Genomic DNA, 20,275 nt, shown 5'->3' on the forward strand with positions numbered 1-20,275 from the left:
CACGTGGCACCCATGATCCCTGTCCACATGCTGGGGGCCCAGCGAAGTCACACTGGACACTTGGTTTTGTTCACTCCAGCTACACAGGGACAAAAGGGATCTTTTGCATTGCAGAGATTTTCTATATATATATATATATATATATATATATATATATATATATTATATATATATATAGTTTGTAATGAGCCATTCTCAATAAACATTATTCTCACTGCAAAATAATAAAAAAAATAATAGCCTTAATAACTTAGTATCCTCTATTTGTTTTGTTTCTGCATCTACTGCGAGAAATTTCTGAAAAATTGCTTTCCCTGGTATACTCTGAGGAGCGGGGTGGTGTGAGAAAGTCACTTGGTAGGGAGCACAGAATAGTCTGGAGTTTCTAATTTTTAAGATACTAGGCCTTGGCCAATTGCCACCTTTTCCCAACTATTGAAAAAGCCATTGAAGAACTCTGTATAGTCCTATGTTACGAATTGAAACAGGGAAGTTGTTTTATCTTCAAATTTTAGGAGAGCGAATAAGTTTAGAATAATAGGCAAGTTAAGTATGGATGTTACATTATTTTTATAGACCCTGAAAAGCACATTTATAAAAATGTCTGATAATCCATATTATAATTCTGAATTAACTTTGTATTTACTTTTCTTATTTTTAAATTTTATTTCCTAAATGTTCATGGGTGTTGCTTTTTTCTTTTCCTTCTTTCTTTATTATTTTGTGTGATGGATGACACATATTTGTATTAAGTTTCTGGAACATTTAATGATGATATAGATGATTTTGTCAAGTCTTAGAAATGATTACAGCTGTTTTGCATAGACTCCTACAAATAAACTTCTGTGACATGGAAAAAGATATTGGGAGCTCCCCTAGGAAGGTTACTGCTATCACATTCTTGTTACACTATAAGAACCATTTTTAAGGCATTAAATCTAAAATGTATTATTTGGAAAGTGAATGGAGGAAAAATAGGGCATTAGTGAAAATCACATTATAAGTAAAGTTAAAAAATAAACTTTTAGAATCATAATTGATTAAAACTACTTCTAGTGAAATCTGGTATAAATAAAATTCCTGGTTTTTTGTTTTTGTTTTTTTTCTTTCAAGGTTTCAGACCAGGAAATAAATCCCCATGATCACTAATACCTTGCCTCATTCAATTCTCAGACCAGTGTCTTTTGATTAATCTTACATGTACAACTCCATCCTGGAAGAGAATAACCTACTTTTAATCAGGTACATTGTCTCGGAGACCAAACAGTATTCATTGTTTCCCAGTTGTTTGGGAGGATGGTTTGGTCCAACAAATATTTTACTAAATACATATGTCTGGCTCAATGTTAGATGTTGGGGTTAGAGCAATGAACAAGACGGACAGAATGACCATCTTTGTGGTGCTTACTGGAGTCCCAGTTGTCAGCTAAACTCATGTATGAGATATTTGGGGACCTGTGGCTAGAGAAGGCAGTCTTTTCCTCATCACCCAGCTGCCATCATGCCTGGCCAAATATACCCACATTTACTGTGGATATATAGCTTAGATTCTTACTGTGGTCTCTTACTACATAATTTGTAGAGCTAATCAACTATACATTTTCAGTAAAGTATACTTTGAAAGTGGCTTCTGATCTAGCACAGTAATGGCAGACTCAGGTCTTGCTAATGGGAAATCTAACCTTTAAAATGTTTTCCTGGTAGAGCAGACAGTAATGTAATTATGCGGTAAACTTACATACAGTTGAATTTGTATTTAATTGTATAGTTGAAATGTGCATTGAATTTTTAATTTAATAGTTTCTAATAGGGAATTATGATTTTAAATACTGGCTTGTGTTGCTTAATTGACATTCATCAACCTAAATAAAACAAATGTCTAACTGGCTGGAGATCATGACTCACGAAGAAGCAACTGTGATAAATGAAAATAGGCTTTCCATAATAAAGACCTGAAAATCTTACAGGACCGTGATCATTGTATGAAGGCAAAAGGTAATTAGCCTATTTTCTTTTATTAATTTTTTATTTTAAAAAATATTTTATTTATTGGAGAAAGAGAGCATGAGCAGGGGGGAGCAGTAGAGGGAGAGGGAGAAGCAGGCTCCCTGCTGAGCAGTGGGCCCCATGCAGGGCTCAATCCCAGGACACTGGGATCAGGACCTGAGCTGAAAGCAGATGCTTAACTGACTGAGCCACCCAAGTGCTCCTACTTATGAATTCTAAATGTCAAGAGATACTCAAGGGCTAAAATAAATCAGAGTGGAACTGCTATAAATCAGACAAGACGTCTAACAAAAAATTGATAAGTGCATCAATTTTATTAAATGCTTATAAGGATCCCATTGGGGCAGTGTTTCCCAGTATCTTCTGAGGATTCCCTCACCTTAGAATCACTAATACAACTTTATAAAAATGCAGAATCTTTGGCCTTACCCAGCCTGATTCAATCAGGAACTCTGGAAGTGAAGAACCTAGCACCTTCCTTTTAAAACACATCTTCTGGGTGATTCTTAAGTATTGAAACTTGAGAATTAATATGGGAAACCTAGCTGATAAGTTTTCCCACCTCTAATTTAAAGTAAGCTATAATCTCCAAAGACCTTGAACTTGTTCCTGTAGCTTATAATGATATGGGAATCTATTTTCCACTAGCATTGGGCATTGTCCTATTCTCTGGATTCCCTTAGCCAATCCACACAAGCCATGGCAGCTCTGGGCTGCTTTCTCCCACCTTGAAGCTGCAGTTGTTCTCAATGTGTCTTGCAGTCATCCAGAATGAACTTGACCCTGTGAAGTGGCTGAATGCAGACTCCCAGACCCCACCTCCGACCTTTTGGGTTAGGGTGTCTGATGATAACTCTGAAAGTAATTTTTAAGCATAAATTTCAGAGCAAACATGTTTTACTTGAAGTCTGTAGTTTTTAATCTTTCAATTAACCTAATCCTCATGAATTTCAAATTTTTAATGAGATCCATGAGCCTGGTGTGTATCTTCAGGCCTGCTAAGACACACTGAAGACTAGTCCTGGGATTTAGATAATGACTTCACTGGAATGAACTGTCTTCACTTTGCTCATCCCTTTGATCCCCTCCACCTCTCCTCATGCCACTGAATCTATTAATGCCTGATGACATCCTGGCCTTTCAACTTGGTACCTTCACGTTCGCTATCATCTTTCTCCTTTCTTCTTGGTATGGTATATTGTATTTGACCCTGTAGAACATGTTTCAATTGAGAAGATTTTTTTCCAATATCTGTAGGCCACTTTTTTTCCTTTCTTTTACTATTGTACCTTCCCCATACTGTTAAAAGTTCACAATGACAGTTACCAAGTTTTACTGTAATTATGATGAAAGTTGAAATTTTTTTCTCCATAAAATGTTTCCCCAGAACAAAAGCTGGATCTTAATCCATTTTGTATGCCCTGTGGTGTCCACCATGGCACCTGGCATGAATGATTCTCTTTCTACATGTGCATCTAAATTGAATTTCCCTGGCTTCATTCAGAAGATATCTCACAGATGTGATGTGTCACTTTGAAATGATTTCTTCACTCTTTAATGATGGAGTTAATTCTTTTCTCTGATGAATGGGGAATTCTTTTGCTCCATCAGTGAGCTCTTAGGAGTCTATGTAGAGCATGTGAGAAGGGAAACTTTCTGTTACTCATGTTTTTACTTCAGGTCTCTGCTTGCAGAAGATGGTCTTGTGTTTAAAACATATTGTCCTCAGTTCATGGAAGGCTAGGTGAGGCAAAACACATTGCCCCTCCTGCAAGATACTATGAAAGGTACCAAGAAATCCCCAAACTTCCAGTGAGTATTGGTTACTGTTCATAGATCTGAAACTTAAATTAGCAGGTTTGTTGCTGTCTGTACCTGTGATGAGTCAGTTTAATATGGGAGAAACTAAGAAGAAAAAAATGGAAGTGAAACATGGCTATTTATTTTAAAGCATGTTTGGCTCTGTGACACACAAAATGACTCAGTAGTGTGTAATTTTTCTTTTCTTTTTTTTACCCGTATAAGATGAATTCTTTCAGCTTGCTCCTAATGAATGATCTCATAGACCGCCTCCCCAAAGTTGAACCAATTTTAGACTATTTCTATGTTAGGGGCTGGAGGGCATGGAGGTAAATTCTAAATAGCATAGTGGAAAATACACAAAATTTTCACTTGGAGACATCTTGCTTATCTATTTTTTCTGGCTTCATGCTTTGTGAACTTTAATTATCTGAGGCTCTATTTCTCAGCTTGAAACCTGGAACAAATTATAAAGACCTCCTTAGAAGGATGTGTGTAAATTAAATAATACATACATGTGAACCTGTTAGGATTCTTTACCTGCCTGAACTTGATGAAGCCAAATGAAGGCTGGTTGATAGGTGGGTTCCTGTGGGAAGAAGTTCTCCTTTTGGACCCATATCTGGGGAAGGACTGGAATCCAGTGGCTTTGAGCATTACCTGAGGAGTTTCATTGCTCTGGATTTTCTTAAAAATGTGGCCATTTTCCATTTGCAACGATGTGGATGAAAATAGAGGCTATTATGCCAAGCGAAATAAGTCAATGAGAGAAAGACAAGTATCATATGATCTCACTGATATGAGGAATTTGAGAAATAAGACAGAGGATCATAGGGGAAGGGAGGGAAAAAATGAAACAAGATGAAACCAGAGAGGGAGACAAACCATAAGAGACTCTTAATCTCAGGAAACAAACTGAGGGTTGCTGGAGTGGTGGGGGGGTGGGAGGGATGGGGGAGCTGGGTGATGGACATTGGGGAGGGTATGTGCTATGATGAGCGCTGTGAATTGTGTAAGACTGATGAATCACAGACCTGTACCTCTGAAACAAATAATACATTATATGTTAAAAAAAATAGTAGGAAAAATGAAGGGGGGGGAAATCGGAGGGGGAGATGAACCTTGAGACTATGGACTCTGAGAAACAAACTGAGGGTTCTAGAGGGGAGGGGGTGGGGGGATGGGTTAGCCTGGTGATGGGTATTAAAGAGGGCATGTACTGAATGGAGCACTGGGTGTTATACGCAAACAATGAATCATGGAACACTACATCAAAAACGAATGATGTAAAAAAAAAAAAATTAATGTATGGTGATTAACGTAACATAATAAAATAAAAAAAAATAAAACAATTTAATGAGAAAAATGGGGCATTGAACAATAAAACCAAGTTTAACTGAGATCATTGTTTTTCCTTTATAAAATTATCTCTAATTTGCATTGTTATATAATTTCATCAGAGAGATTTGGGACTAAATTATACTTGAAATCGCATTAGTAACTTTCTGTATATTGATTATTACAGTGGCAAAACAAGTTCCTAAGTTTAAAAAAAGAACTCTTCATCAAGCTTGTTAAAAAGACAAAAGACTTTAATTTTTTTTTTTTTTTGTATGAGACATGGGTGGCCTGGCTAATGGCAGGAAGGGAGAGGAGAGAATGTTCAAAGTAATACTACATGGAAAAAGAACTATGGCAGTCAGAGTTGACCAGAAGAAAGATGCAGTGCAAAATTTAAATTCCAAAAGATTGTCATTGTTTCTGAACAACTTCTTAGTTTCTTGGGTCATCATACAAAATGCTCAAACCTAAATAATTCACTAATGTTTTATTTGCGCTTGAAAATTAAAGCAACTTAATCTTAGAATCCAGATAGATGACATCGCTTATGTTACTTCTACCATCATTCATAGAAAAATTTTATGAAATTTATTCCTTGTATTAGCCAGTTAGGACATGGAGAAAAAGTTTTAATTCTGAGACACAGGTATTTGAATACATGCATATATTAAAACAGCGTCACAGTGGTATGATTTGTAACCTGACAAGCTGAGATTTCTTGTAAAGCACTCCGTGATGTTGCGGTATGAGCCAGGCAGCAGTTGAGAGGACACCATGAGTGAGAGGGCCTTGGGTAGATGTCCATGAGCTACCTTACTGCCTCTAAGACCTTAAACAAAATCCTTGGTTTTTCTGTCTCCAATTTGGGGGATGGGCATGGTATTCATACTTCCCAATTCATAGAACTGTTATGTGACCGATGTGTATATATATAATATATGTAAAGCAGCCAGAATACTTTATTGCTCATAGTAAGTGCTATATTAACTACTTTTATGAATAATTCTTAGGACTGACCTCAGTTTTGCCAAGAGCATTCTGATATCTTTAGACAGCTTTGGGTGAGAAGACACACCATAATAGCTTGTGTTTATACTGAAGGGTCACTTTTGAACAATCTATACTGTTTTGTATAGTTTCTAAGGGGTGACATAAAGGAATGTCACTGATGTAGATTGAATACTGGGCTGTAAGAAGAGGTATACTTCATAAACAGCAAAAGATCTAGAGAGAGAGGAGAAAAGAGAAAGAGTACAACAAAGAGTATAGAGGAGAAAATTGATGGAACTCTTGAAAGAAGTTAGATTCATGAAATGAATTTAAAGGAGTGATAGAGAATTAAAAAGGTGAGAAATAAACAATCAGAGCTGAATTTAAAAATTGCCCATCCTTCATAAGAACGACTTGGCATGGAGAGGGGATCTATAGACATGGAAGATACCTCCTTTTCTGATTTTTTTTTTTTAAGTCAAAGGATCACTTCTGAAAAGGCAGGAGCACATAAAAAAGGGCCTGAAAGAATTGAGAGGAGTGAAGGTGAAGTCCTGTGACTTCTGCTGTAGGATTTCCACAGATAGTTAACAGGGAGGGGAAGTGGAGAAGCATCAAAGGACCATTTCCCTCAATCTTGTGACTCTGCCCTAACTTGCCTTGAAGAAAGCCAAGCCCAAGTATAAACCCCCTCTAGGTAATTGAGAATTGGCTACATTTTAGAAGAAAAGTTTGACATTTTAAATGCAGGAAATCAGATAACTTGACCTAATTTTACAAAGTGAATGAATAATAAACTAGATGTGCTTTTGGGTTGAAGCTCCATTGAGAATGATCATCTTTATTTCTCTTGGCTACCAGGAAGCATGGACAGATTTATCACACTCATTTTCTTGTACCTTGTGCGTAATTATATACAATCCTTTGAGCGGGCTCAACCCTAACAGCCCTTAATCATGATGGAGCATTATATGTAATGTTTTACTAGGAACATATTAGGAAAGTAGCTTTCTAAATAAAGGAATGACTCTCCAACTCAGATTCAGTGATAAGTAAATAACTTGATTAGTAAGTCCACATAGAAGTCACCAATTTTCTAAAAGGAAATTAAGTTCTATTCCAATTCACTTGACATTTTTGAGGAAAGGCACTGTTGAATGATTAGTATATTAACTAAAGTACAATGTTGTAGAGGTGGTGTTGGGTTCCAGAGTTATATCTAAAAAAATACTGTAGTTCTGACATTCATTAAGTTGGACTCATGCCTTTTTTTTTTCCTGCCCCTCGAATTCTTCGTGCTTCATTGAAGAAACTAAGGTTTCCTTTTGTTAGTTGCAAGCTAACAGGGAGCCTCCCTGAAAAGACCTTTACTGCCTCCTGCTACGATAGCCATTAATCCTACGAGTCTGTTTTCACATAGTTGGTGGGTGTTCAGATAAATAACCTGAACCAGTGGGGTAGGGTCTGGCACAGATTCTACTTAATGTTATTGCTAATACAGGTCATTTGGAGATAACAGTGCCTTAAACCAAAGAGCTAATTCTAATGGTGTGTTTTTCATTCTGTAGTAAGCTGGTGGGAGGAAAAGACTGAGGCAGGCACACACTTAAAGTATGTTGAGTTAAAGTTCTAAGTAGTTTTCAGGTAGTCAGGTTACCTGGTGGCCTTGATAAAAGTTGCCAGCCATGACAGAGGTGACAACATAATTTGCTGTATAAAATGGGACATTTTTTAAAATTATTATTTTTTCCATCATTAATGTACTCTTTAATCCCCGTCACCTATTTCCCCCATCCCCCCACCCATATTCCCTCTGGTAACCATCACTTGGTTGTCTATAATTAAGAGTCTGCTTCTTGGTTTGTCTGTGTTTCTCTTTTTTTTTTTTTCTTTGCTGATTTGTTTATTAAATTCCACATATGAGTGAGATCATAAGATACTTGGCTTTCTCGGACTGGCATATTTCATTTAAATTATACTTGCTAGGTCTATCCGTGTTGTTGCAAACGGCAAAATTTTTTTTTTTTTTTAAGGATGATTAATATTCTAGTGTGTGTATGTGTATATATATACATATATATATGTGTATATATACCTATTTCTTCTTTATCCATTCATCTATCGATTGACACTTGGGCTGCTTCCATAGTTTGACTATTGTAAATAATGCTGCAATAAACATAGGGGTGCACGTATCCCTCTGAATTAGTGTTTTTGTATTTTTTGGAAAAATAACCAATAGTGCCATTCCTGGAGCATAGGGTAGTTGTATTTTTAATTTTTTGAGGAAACTCCATATTGTTTTTCACAGTAGCTACACCAATTTGTATGCCCACCAAGAGTGCAAGAAGATTCCTCTTTCTCCACATCCTCACCAACATTTGTTGTTCCTTGAGTTGTTGATTTTAGCCTTTCTGATAGGTGTGAGGGACATCTCATTGTGGTTTTGAGTTGCATTTCCCCAGTGATGAGTGATGTTGAGCATCTTTTCATGTGTCTTTTGGCCATCTGTATGTCTTATTTGGAGAAATATCTATTCATGTCTTCTGCCCATTTTTTAATTGGATTGTTAGTTTTTTTTGGGTGTTGAGTTGTATTGGTTATTCATATATTTTGGATACTAATCCTTTTTTGGATATGTCATTTGCAAATACCTTCTCCCATTCAGTTGCTTGTCTTTTAGTTTTGTTTCTTTCACTGTGCAGAAACCTCTTATTTTGATGTAGTCCTAATACTTTATTTTTGCTTTTATAGCCCTTGCCTCAGGAGAGATAACTAGAAGAAATTTACTAGATTAAAAAAAAATTTTCAAGTTTAACTATAACTTCACTTTGGTGGGGTCAGTATTAAAAGACATAGGGAAAGCTACATTTTTCAAAGGTGTATAAACCCAATGAAGCTCTCCACCAGGAGAGTAGCAAAGGAAAACAGTATTTTCAAGAAAATCCTACATGCTTAACAGATGGCTTTGGCATTGGCCATGTTTAAGTTTAAACAATTTTCAATCTGGCAGAACTGAAACTAATGGAGCTGGCTTTGGAAAACATATCATCCTCATGACATCATCAAAACTACCCCTTTCATTATTAATAGAGACTTAATTCCCTTCAAGTGACAAAAAGGTAGGGTAGAGGATAACAGACTGGATTTTTGGACATGCCCAGCCTCTGCTGATGCATGAGAAGTCTTGGAGTGGTGTCACAGGACAGTCTGATTGATGAAAGTATTAAACCTTTCTCTGGACTAAATAGGGGCAGCTGGAAAGGGAGCTACTAGGTACATAAATACCAGAAGCTGGAGAACACATGACAGTCAGAATATGATTATATAATTTGTCTAGCTTTGCAAGAGAAAACTCAACTAATCAAATTATTTTGATTCTCTATTCCCTGGCAGTGAGAGAGCGTATTAAGTTTACTTGATTTATATAATTTTTAGGAGTGAGTTGATAATTTTCTATAATAGAGAATCCTATGTACTAGGCTTAGAAAGGGTGTTCTAGTGATGAGAGAGAAGGTCTAGCACGTGCAGTGCAGGGATCCTCAAACCTGAGCCTGTGTCAGAATTACCAGCACGGTTTATTGAAACACAGATGGTTCAACAGTGTTGCTGAAACAACTGGACATTCTCATGAAAAATTACTCCTTAGTCAATCATACACAAAAATTAACTCAAAATAAATCAAAGGCCTAAATATAGGAGTGAAAATTATAAAAACAGAACGGACCATAGGCCTAAATCTTTGTGGCCTTGGATTAAGCAATAGTGTCTTAGGTAAGATACCAAAAGTACAAGCAACAAATAAGAAATAGATGAACTGAGTAACACCAAAATTAAAAAGACTTATGTCTTGAATACTAAAAAGTGAAAGGATAACTCATGGAATGGGGAAATTTTTTTGAGTATCAAATTATAATTTGGGACTTGCAGCTAGAATTAAAAAACAAACACAAACACTATTAACACTCAAGACAACTGAAATTTAAAAAAGGGGAGGAGGCGCAAAGAACTTACACAGACATTTCTCCAAAGAAGACAGAAATGACCAATAAGTCTATGAAAGAATGTTGAATATCCTTGTCCATCAGGGTAATGATAATCAAAACAGCAATGAAATGCCACGTTGTATCCACTAAGATGTCTAGAATCAGTCTGATAACAAATTGGCAACGGTGTGGAGAAACTGGAACCCGCATCCACTACTGGTGGAAATGTAAAATGGTGCAGATGGTTGGGAAAACAGTCTGGCAGTTCTTCAAGAGATTAAACAGTTACTGTAGGATCCAGCAATGTCACTCCTATCTATCTATATCTATCGATAGATGTATGTATTCATATGAAAATATATGTCCACACAAAAACTGGCATATGAAGGTTCATAGCAGCGTTACTAAAAATAGCCAAAAAGTAGAAAAATCCAATTGTCTATCAATTGGTGAATCAACAAATTATGATATATCCATACAATGGAGTATTATCTGGCAGTAAAAAGATGTGAAGCACTACATGTTGTAATATGGATGAGCCTTAAAAATACTACGCTTAATGAAAGGAATCAGTCACAGAAGACCATGTGTTGTCTGAATACATCTATAGTAAATGTCAAGAGATAAATCTGTGAAGCCAAAAGCTGATTTGGAGTTACCTAGGGATGAGAAGATGAAGGGATTGATTATAATGACCTGAGTCCTGCAGGGTTTTTTTTACAGGTCATGGAAGTATTCTAAAGATGATTGTAGTGATAATGGTACAATTTTGTGAATATACAAAGAGCCCTTGTACAGCTTAAATGGGCGAATTGTATGGCATATGAATTATATCTCAAGGCTGGTATATATATAAAAACAAAGATTGCTTGACTTTATCTCCATAGTCGTTGAATTGGTATGTGTGAGAAGTTTCTGAGAATTTAAATTTGTGGTGAATTCCCACTTGTTGACAATGATACTGGCTCAGGGATCATACCTGGGCAACCACTGCAGTCGAGATGTATAACCTTGGTTGCTTTTTATGATCACTGGGGAGCTTGAAAAAAATCTGGATGCCCAGGATTCAAGCAGTATCTCTAGGGTGTGGCTTAGGTAATTTCTAAAGCTCCCTAGATGATCCAAACTAGTGTACAATAAAGTCTGGAACTCCTAACAAATGAACACCACTAGTTATAGTCAATAGTGGGCAAAACCTATAAGGAAGAGAGGTCCAGAGGCCCAGCTCTCAAGTAGGTGCCTTCTACTTCACGATATTCTAAAGAGAAGAATTAGCTAGAAGTGGAAGCTAAGAAAATAATTAATTCAAACACTACGTTGACAAAGAAGTTGAATTGACCTTCCAACTCTCAGAGCATTAAAATACCTCAAATGCAAATAAAATTCACATTAGTAAAGCACATACTTCAAGGTACTCCTGATCGTTTGCCCTGTAGGTATCTTAGATCCCAGAGAGACTTACTTCTTGATATGCAAGTGCTCCAGCATCAGAACAGGATCTGATTCTGCTGTTTTTCTTCTCATCATATAAACAAGCTTACTCCTCCTCCACTTTTAAAGAAACAAACTTCAGGAAAAATTTAAAGCAGTTACGAGAGCTAGTTGCTATCATGCATAGTATCGTCATTTTCCAGATGTTCAACCTGGGTATGCAGCACAAACAAAGGTGTAGTCCGGTTGTGCAGGCAGGGACTCTCTTGGCTTGGCAGTGGCAAGCTGGAAAGCCAGCTTGGGCAGTAACACATTCCAAGAACATGGGAATGAGGCCTGGTTGGCACTCAAACCTAGCATGAAGGAATGGTTAGGGCATGACATTCAGACAAGCAGACTGAGAGCAAGCAGGTGAGTTCACATGGTAGCAAAAGTAGTCTATGTAGGCTGAACCGTGGAACTTTTCTTTGATTGAAAGAAAAAGAAAAAATAAACCCATGGAGTGGGCAAATACTGGATGTCCACCTACAAAACTTGAGTATTAAGTGTTTTCAAGTATTGAAATTTTGATTCCTAAAACAATTAGGTAAATGACAGATGTCAATTTCATCATAGTTTCAAGGTTCAGTTATATCAATTGTTGCCTGGATCTAGGGCTTAAACATCAATTGGAAACAAAAAGTACCAATCAAATATTTTCCCCTCTCCTTCCCTTCCCAGTGAAATTCAACCATCTGTTGTTTATTTTCCCCAATGTCCTCTGCTCTCTGATCTCTGGATTGCCATACAGCTCTGTATAATGATGCAAATACTTGGCTATTCTTGATCTGCCTTAGTGCATGCATTTCTCTAACTTAATATTCTTTGTACACCTGCTTGCCCCAGGGTTATGGTTTTTTTTTTTTTTTTGAAGATTTTATTTATTTATTCATGAGAGACAGAGAGAGAGGCAGAGGGAGAAGCAGGCTCCCAAGGAGCAGGGAGCCCGATGTGGGACTCGATCCCAGGACCCTGAGATCATGACCTGAGCCGAAGGCAGACACTTAACCATCTGAGCCACCCAGGAGCCCCCAGGGTTATGTTTTTAGACTCTAAATGCCTAAAGGCAGGTACACTCTTAGGTTTCATTCCAGTATACCCATTACTGTGACTCCCAAGGGGACATAATTCTGTTTGCACCCATAAACGTGGGCTTATCCTTGGTGTGAAGAACAGCCATTCTGCTAGCCATCTGCCTAGTCCAGACCAGTGACTTTGTCTCATCTAGGCTCCACCATCTTATCCTTTTGTGTGAATCTCCCAACTTCTATTGGTTCCTGAGAGGCATTTTTGGGTTATATCAAAAGCCTCTTAAGTCTTACTGAAATCTGTTAGCACAACTTCTTATTTGAGCCAGTTCTATTCTGGCTTTAGCCAGTTTTGGACAGATGGAACCAGACAGCATCTTGCCTCAGATTCTGCTGCCTACTCTCCTCTCACTTCATTCCCCAGGGACTTCACTGACTCAGCCTCATGTGACAGCCATAGCAATCCTCTTGGCACCCTGCATGGGCAAGGCAGAAATTTGGGGGAATTTATACCCATGGTGCTATCTCTGACTCATGGCAAAGGGACCCAGTGGATAGGTAAATGGTTGTTCTTTGTTCCTTTGGCAGACAGTTCTGAGATAACTTCTATAAGATTCTCAAAAGTGCTCCCAGATTTAATGACCATTTACCCATTGTTGTGGTTAACTAGGTAGCACGTTGTTTTTTGTGCTTTCCTTCTTCCTTGGTTTGTCCTTTTCCCTCCCTTCTGTTCTCTGGTATGGCATTCCCAGATAGTGTACCCATAAGAAGCATTTATATCAAGTCATGTTTTTGGGAGAAACTCAGACTAAGACATTGATACTCCTTTTTCACTTTGTTTTTCCTTTTTTCAGTTTTCTGCCTGCCTATTCTAATGTCTAGACTCAGTTGTTGTCTGAATAATAATTACTTTTGAAATATCTTTCACAGCACTTCTGCCTTATCTGACTCCTGGGCTAACATAGAGATTATATTTTGATTATTGTTTGTGCATACTCTGGTGTCATCCTCTGGATATAAGATATTTTCGGTGGAATCTCTTTTTATTGACCAACACCCAAACATATTATCCACGTATAGAGTCAGCTTGGCCGCATCTGAAGAGTGTATGCTGACCTAATTTTACTTAGTTGAGTCTTGACCATTTGAGTAGATACCCTTGGGCTGTTAGGTAATTTAAAGTACTTTGAGACAAACATGGTGAACATGATAAAACTTCTATGAGTTTACAGTGGGTTTTTATGACTGGGGGAGAAAACCCCAATCACTTCCTGTGAGTAACACAGCCTTATATGATCTACACCCTGTTTACATCTTCAGCATTTTTTTCGGCCCCTGTCCCTCTGTATTCAGGGCAACTGGACTTGTTTGTTCCTACAAACTATCCTGATTGCTCTTGACTTAGATTTGTCTGCACCCCTTTCTTTCTCTCCAAGCTGCCCTATATACCAATCCTTCCCACTCTCATCTTGGTTCTCTTTCCCAGCATTCATTCTTCATCCAGTTTATTTTTACTCAAACTTGAGGTTTTATGGTCATATGCTCCATTTCTATGACTTCTTCATTAGGTGTTCTATAACCTACTGTGTGGGCTTGGTGTAATGATTCCAATTACCTTTGGAATTCTGTGTATCTCCTGAATTTTTTTTTGTTTTTTTTTTGAGATTTTATTAGAGAGTCTGCACAAGCGGGGGTGGAGTAGGTGGGTGGGTGGGGAAGGGCAGAGGGAGAAGCAGGCTCCCCACTGAGCAGGAAGCCCAATGCAGGGCTTGATCCCAGGACCCTGGGATCATGACCTGAGCTGAAGGCAGACGCTAAACCAGCTGAGCCACCCAGGCGTTCCTTTCCTGAATTTTTTTTTTAAGATTTTATTTATTTATTTGACAGAGATAGAGAGCACAAGTAGGCAGAATGGCAGGCAGAGGGAGAGGGAGAAGCAGGCTCTCCGCTGAGTAGGGAACCCGATGCGGGGCTTGATCCCAGGACCCTGGGATCATGACCTGGCCTGAAGGCAGACACTTAACCAACTGAGCTACCCAGGTACCCCTCCTGAATTATTTTATTGAAGTGTTAGTATCAAGCAAAGAAACTGCCATACAGTGGTGGTCAGTAAAATTAGATGGATGGGTGGATGGATGGATGGATGGATGTGACTTAAAAAAAAGAAAAAGGCAACCCTGTATATTATTTTTCCCTTTCGTAACTCCTCTCCAATTGTTTTATTAGAATATCCATCTGATCTACCCTGGAAGAAAAAGTGATAATCTGAGGTCTGAATGGTTACAGATGGAGATTTGGATAGATTTGAAAGCAAGGAATCAGTAATTTTCTCACTTGCTGAAAGTCTCTTCAAGGCTTTTGTGAATTAGGAGGAGTCAGAATGTACCCATTGCCCATACAATGGAGAATTTTCAGTAGTATATTTAATGGTTAAAGAAAACTGTTATTTGAGTTACAGTGATTTTATTTAATTCATCTCATCAGGTATCTTTCTGCAAACTGGTCTATATGGGAAGGAAAAACTCAATTATAAAATACTGGTGACAGAATATTGATCATTACCAACTACACATTTTTTATTTACAATATAGAAAAGAAAATTAAGCATTAAAATTACATAATGATTATCTTGACTCATTCAAAAAAGGAAAATAATCTTATAGAAATCTCTCTGTAGCACAAAGTGTCAATTATTCATTTACTGCCCAGAAATTAACCCCACAGTAAAAACCAAAACAAAAAAGTGATGTTTTCTGTCTCATAGGTTAATCAATCACACTTTTAGAATCAACACCTGATTTTCAATTTTTGTCAGTATTTCAATATTCTTGGTGAATATACCAATTACACTTTTTATGAATTATCTAAAAAGGAGAAGAAAGTAACAGATCTGAGGATTAAAATTGGGCTTCTAAAATAGGAAATGGCTATATCTGTATAATTAAAATTTGAATGAATTTGATAGAATTGGAATAAAAAAAATGACGTCTTTCTAGTTTAAGGTAAACTAGAATAACATTTATAGAGAAGTAGCCTAATAATTTTATATTTCTAAACTATTGAAAATGAAAGATTAAGTCATTTTCATAAGAACCATCTAGAATTTCTTTTACTCTCTCATATTAAAAGATATATGCTACATATGTTTTATGATTCAGAATATCTACCATCTCTTCAAACTGAGGTGTTTTTTTTTTTAATAAAAACTTGAATTTGTCTTCTAGAATTTTAAAATAGCATTTTAAAAGAGAAACATATGTTTCCTAATGATGAAACTCCAGTCTCATCCAAATGCTTTGTCTTTCAAGGAGGAAAAGTGGTGTTCCTTGATATACTTGCAGGACCTTTTAAAAAGTCTACCAGGGTGCATATGTGTGTACACACGTGAATATTATTCATTTACAAAGAGATCCTGCCACTTGCAACAACGTGGATGAACCTGGAAGACATTATGCTCAGTGAAGTAAGCCAGATGCAGAAAGGAAAAAAACTACAGTTACTCACTGAAGTTGAATTTAAAAAGGTGAAATACATAGAGGAAGGGAGTAGGATAGTGGTTAGTAGGGGCCGGGAGGTGGGAGAAGTGGGGAGATGTTGGTCAAATAGTATAAGTTGCAGTTATGTAAGATGAATACGTCTAGAGATAGAAAGTACAGCATGTAACATTAGTCTGTAGTAAATAATGTAATGAAAACTGGAAATGTGCTAAGATTTTAGGTACTCACATTACATACCAGAAAGGTAGCTATGTGAGGATAAGTTAGGTTAATTAGCTTGACAATAGTAATCCTGAAACATACATATGTATATCAAATTATCACATTGTGTATCTTGAATATATACAACTAAAAAATTTTTAAAGGTGGCCAAGAAATAATTCTGAACACAACAAAGTATATATTATTAGACTCAATGATGACAAACCCCCTGTGAATTCTCACTGTAATATCAACCAGGTAGACTATATTCTCCATCAACTGTGAACCTTTAAGTTTTAATTAATTCTTTCATGACATCACATTTGTTAGCTGAGGGATATGTGACTGTCATTTTCCCCATTATCACCTATGCTTCATTGCCAAGTATTTTATTAGGGAATGGAAAAATTACTATTCCTGCAGACCTACATTAAGAAATGCTTGTTGAAAAGATAATCCTTCTAATGGTTTGTTGGAACAATATCTGAACCAGAAGCAAGCCCTGAGTGAGGATGTAATCTGCTAGAGATTGTTTACCCTAAATGGTGGTAATATCACCGGGCCTGGTCATAATGACTTAAAATTTAATCTAGATTTGCCATGAAAACATACATTCTCAGAGGGCAGATACGTAAGTACTTGTTAGACTTAGGATTCTATTCACAATATACTCTGAGAGCAAAATCCTATTTATACCAATTTACTAATTTATGTTGTATGTTCTTCTGGATTCTTCTACCCACACTTGGACCTTCACTAAAGAATGAAACTGAGAATTATGTTTAAGTAGTGGCTTTTTATTCATTACATTTCATGTGAAGGGATCTATCCTTAGATCTTTAGTACTTACTCTTTGTTCAATTCCTATTCAATTGCTTGTTATACAATGCTATTTTCTGATGATTTCATATATCCTGTCTCTGTAGTCTATCATCTAGTAATTTGCACTGTGACCTCCCCATTCCTTCTCAGGCCATATTTATGGAACAAGAGTTAAACACTTGACTAAAATAGTCCAAGCAGGTGCTATCTTTGGTATTGGGACTGAGAATGATAGACAACCAGAAAATAAAAATATGTTGCAGGCATTACAGCATATTATGTTTGGGATATGGTATAACCATAGGCAACATGAAAAGGGAAAAACACAAAAAAAGCATTCTTCCCTAGAGACAGGGAAGAATGCAAATAGCATCTTGATGGACTTGGAGTTTTGCTTACAATCTTTCTTAAGACCTGGTTGACATCTTGATTTTGTTCCAAGAGCTACAACTTTGACCTTGAAATTGACTGTCCCTACCCCTTCTGGAAGGGTGGTGCAGAGCTAAGTAGATAGGAAACACTTAGGAACTCTTCCCAGGGGAATTGAGGAAACGGAAGTGGAGGAGCTCAGGAAGCCATAGTCAATGATAAAGTAAGTGATGGTCACAAGATGTGGCTCTGAGTCACTTCTCAGACATGTATCAATATTTTATCCCCGTTCTGATATGAAGTTAATGGAATTTCTCATAGTGAATAATTTCACAAGTTCCTTTTATAGTATCAACTGTATGTAAGTGGACTATGTTGGGCCAATTGTTAAATCAGCTCTTTGGGTAAAATAAATGAATCAGGTCTTGGTCATTATTTGGTAGGTTTTATATTCTCTGTCTTCAAAGAGTTAAAATTTGCTTTCCATATATTTTTTTCAACTTAAAGTGAACAAATCACCTAGAATTCTTGACAGAAGAGATGAAAATGAACCATCTTTTTGATATACTTTGTCTCAGAGGAAGGGACAAGGTTGTTCACTTAGGGTTTAGGTGTGGGAAATTAGAAGAGAGATGAGGGACTTGAAAAATGTAAGATATTTTCTGAGGATAATTGCATAGGAATTGACAGTATGTCAATGTAAATATGTGTGAAGATCATTGAAGGCTTATTAAAAATTTGAATGGGTAGGGATCAGACTACCTAGCTATATTTATTTTATCTAAAGGCAACAAATTGCTTCTTAGTCACTAATTTGTCACTCAGGTTATTGAGCATCTGATTTTTAATACTGTTAGAAATGTGTATTTCTTATAATATGCCTGAATATTCAGTAGCTACTTGTACAAGATCAAAATAGCAAGAATTTAAAAGGAATGCAGAAGCAATTCTTCCAAAACTCGACTCCCAGTACTTACTAAATTCACATCTAATGAATTTAACTGATAAATAAAAATGACTTTCATTTTTTCACAGAACTGGAACACATAATTTTGAGGTGTGTCAAAATTGTTAAACATTCTCTAATGTATTATTTTACATAACCTAATGAAACATCAAAAGAATTTTGGAGTGTTCTTTAAAGCTTAAAAATATACAACTTATCATCAATGCCAACTAAAACAGCATTTGAAGTAAAGTCCTTTAGAAAATCAGATTTAAAAAAAATCCCTAATGAATTACTTTTAACTATTTTATTTAAATAAACTTTTAATCTTTAAAAGAAAAAGTATATATTTATTTCATTAATTATGTCTAAACATGTAAAAAGCTAGGCAAAATCAGCTAATTGAGTCTGAATAATTTATCACAAGTTTTTTCTCTTTGGCAGAGCTGTAAGTCACAATTATGAGAGGTAACATTTTTTCCAATCATGCAGCTTCAAAAAAAAAAAAAAATATCAAGGTGATTAAAAAAAAAAAAAGAAAGACTACACAACTACTTTAGTTCTCTAGTTCAGGAAGCATTTCCTAAAGTAAAGAAAGGTTCCCCTTCCCTTAACTGAATTTTTTTGTTTTCCTCCCCCATGCCTCTTCTTTCTTCTCCTTCCTCTCCTTAGTTCATTAATATTGTTTGTTAATTTGGCAAAATAGGGAAAGATTTTTATATGCCTGTGTGTATTGCAAAACATTCAACAGTGTGTTCATAACTGAGCTCATGATTATTCATAGAAATGACACACAGTTAACTTGCAGGTCAATGGATTTCACTGTAGTTTCTTCCAACCATTCTTGCAGAGCTAGCCTTTGAGCTACACATGATATAAGAAAACATGCTCTTTGTCTTCCCACATTTTGTAATCTGGTATAAATCTGTATACTTGGTACCCATGTAATACTCCACTTAAAACTATAATTTTTTTGGGGCGCCTGGGTGGCTCAGTCGTTAAGCGTCTGCCTTCGGCTCAGGTCATGATCCCAGGGTCCTGGGATCGAGCCCCGCATCGGGCTCCCTGCTCCGCGGGAAGTCTGCTTCTCCCTCTCCCACTCCCCCTGCTTGTGTTCCCTCTCTCGCTGTGTCTCTCTCTGTCAAATAAATAAACAAAATCTTTAAAAAAAAAAAAAAATAATTTTTTTTTTTTAAAGTATACATTGTGGTGGTATTTGGAATATGAATGTAAAGGGCAAATTTAAAAAAACCAATTTTTACCTTTTTCCACCCTGGAAAGGACAAGTATTTGAAGGACTTAATCACTTTTTTCGCCATCAAATTTTGTTTATAAGTATATTTGTAATTTTTTTTGAGAATATTTTTTAACATTATAATCACTTGCCAACCATCCGGTTTTGCCAGGGACTGAAGGGGTTACCTGATGTGGGACTCTGAGTTTTCACATCAGGATGGTCTCAGGCAAACTGGGCCTAGTAGGTCTCCCCAGAACTGGAATGGATCAGCATCATCCATTCCAGCTCTCTCCTTTTATACATAAAGTAACTGACTGATTCTCCTTCTCAAGGCTCTGGACTGGCCCCTTGATTTGTGGTTCACTGCTTCAAGAACTCACTACATTGTAGTTCTGGAGGTTAAATAGAGACATTTTGGTATCTGTTCTTTACAGCTCCTTTCCCTTTTTTTATGCTTGCATAAAAAAGTTTATCACATCACTGTGGGATGAATAAAAGAATCTTTAAATGATGAAATGTTATAGTGTTGGTATATAATAAGCAAAACTTTCATTGGAAAACATAAAATCTGCATATAAATC

Source organism: Halichoerus grypus, chromosome 12 (genome assembly GCF_964656455.1).
Source record: "Halichoerus grypus chromosome 12, mHalGry1.hap1.1, whole genome shotgun sequence".
Taxonomy (NCBI): domain Eukaryota; kingdom Metazoa; phylum Chordata; class Mammalia; order Carnivora; family Phocidae; genus Halichoerus; species Halichoerus grypus.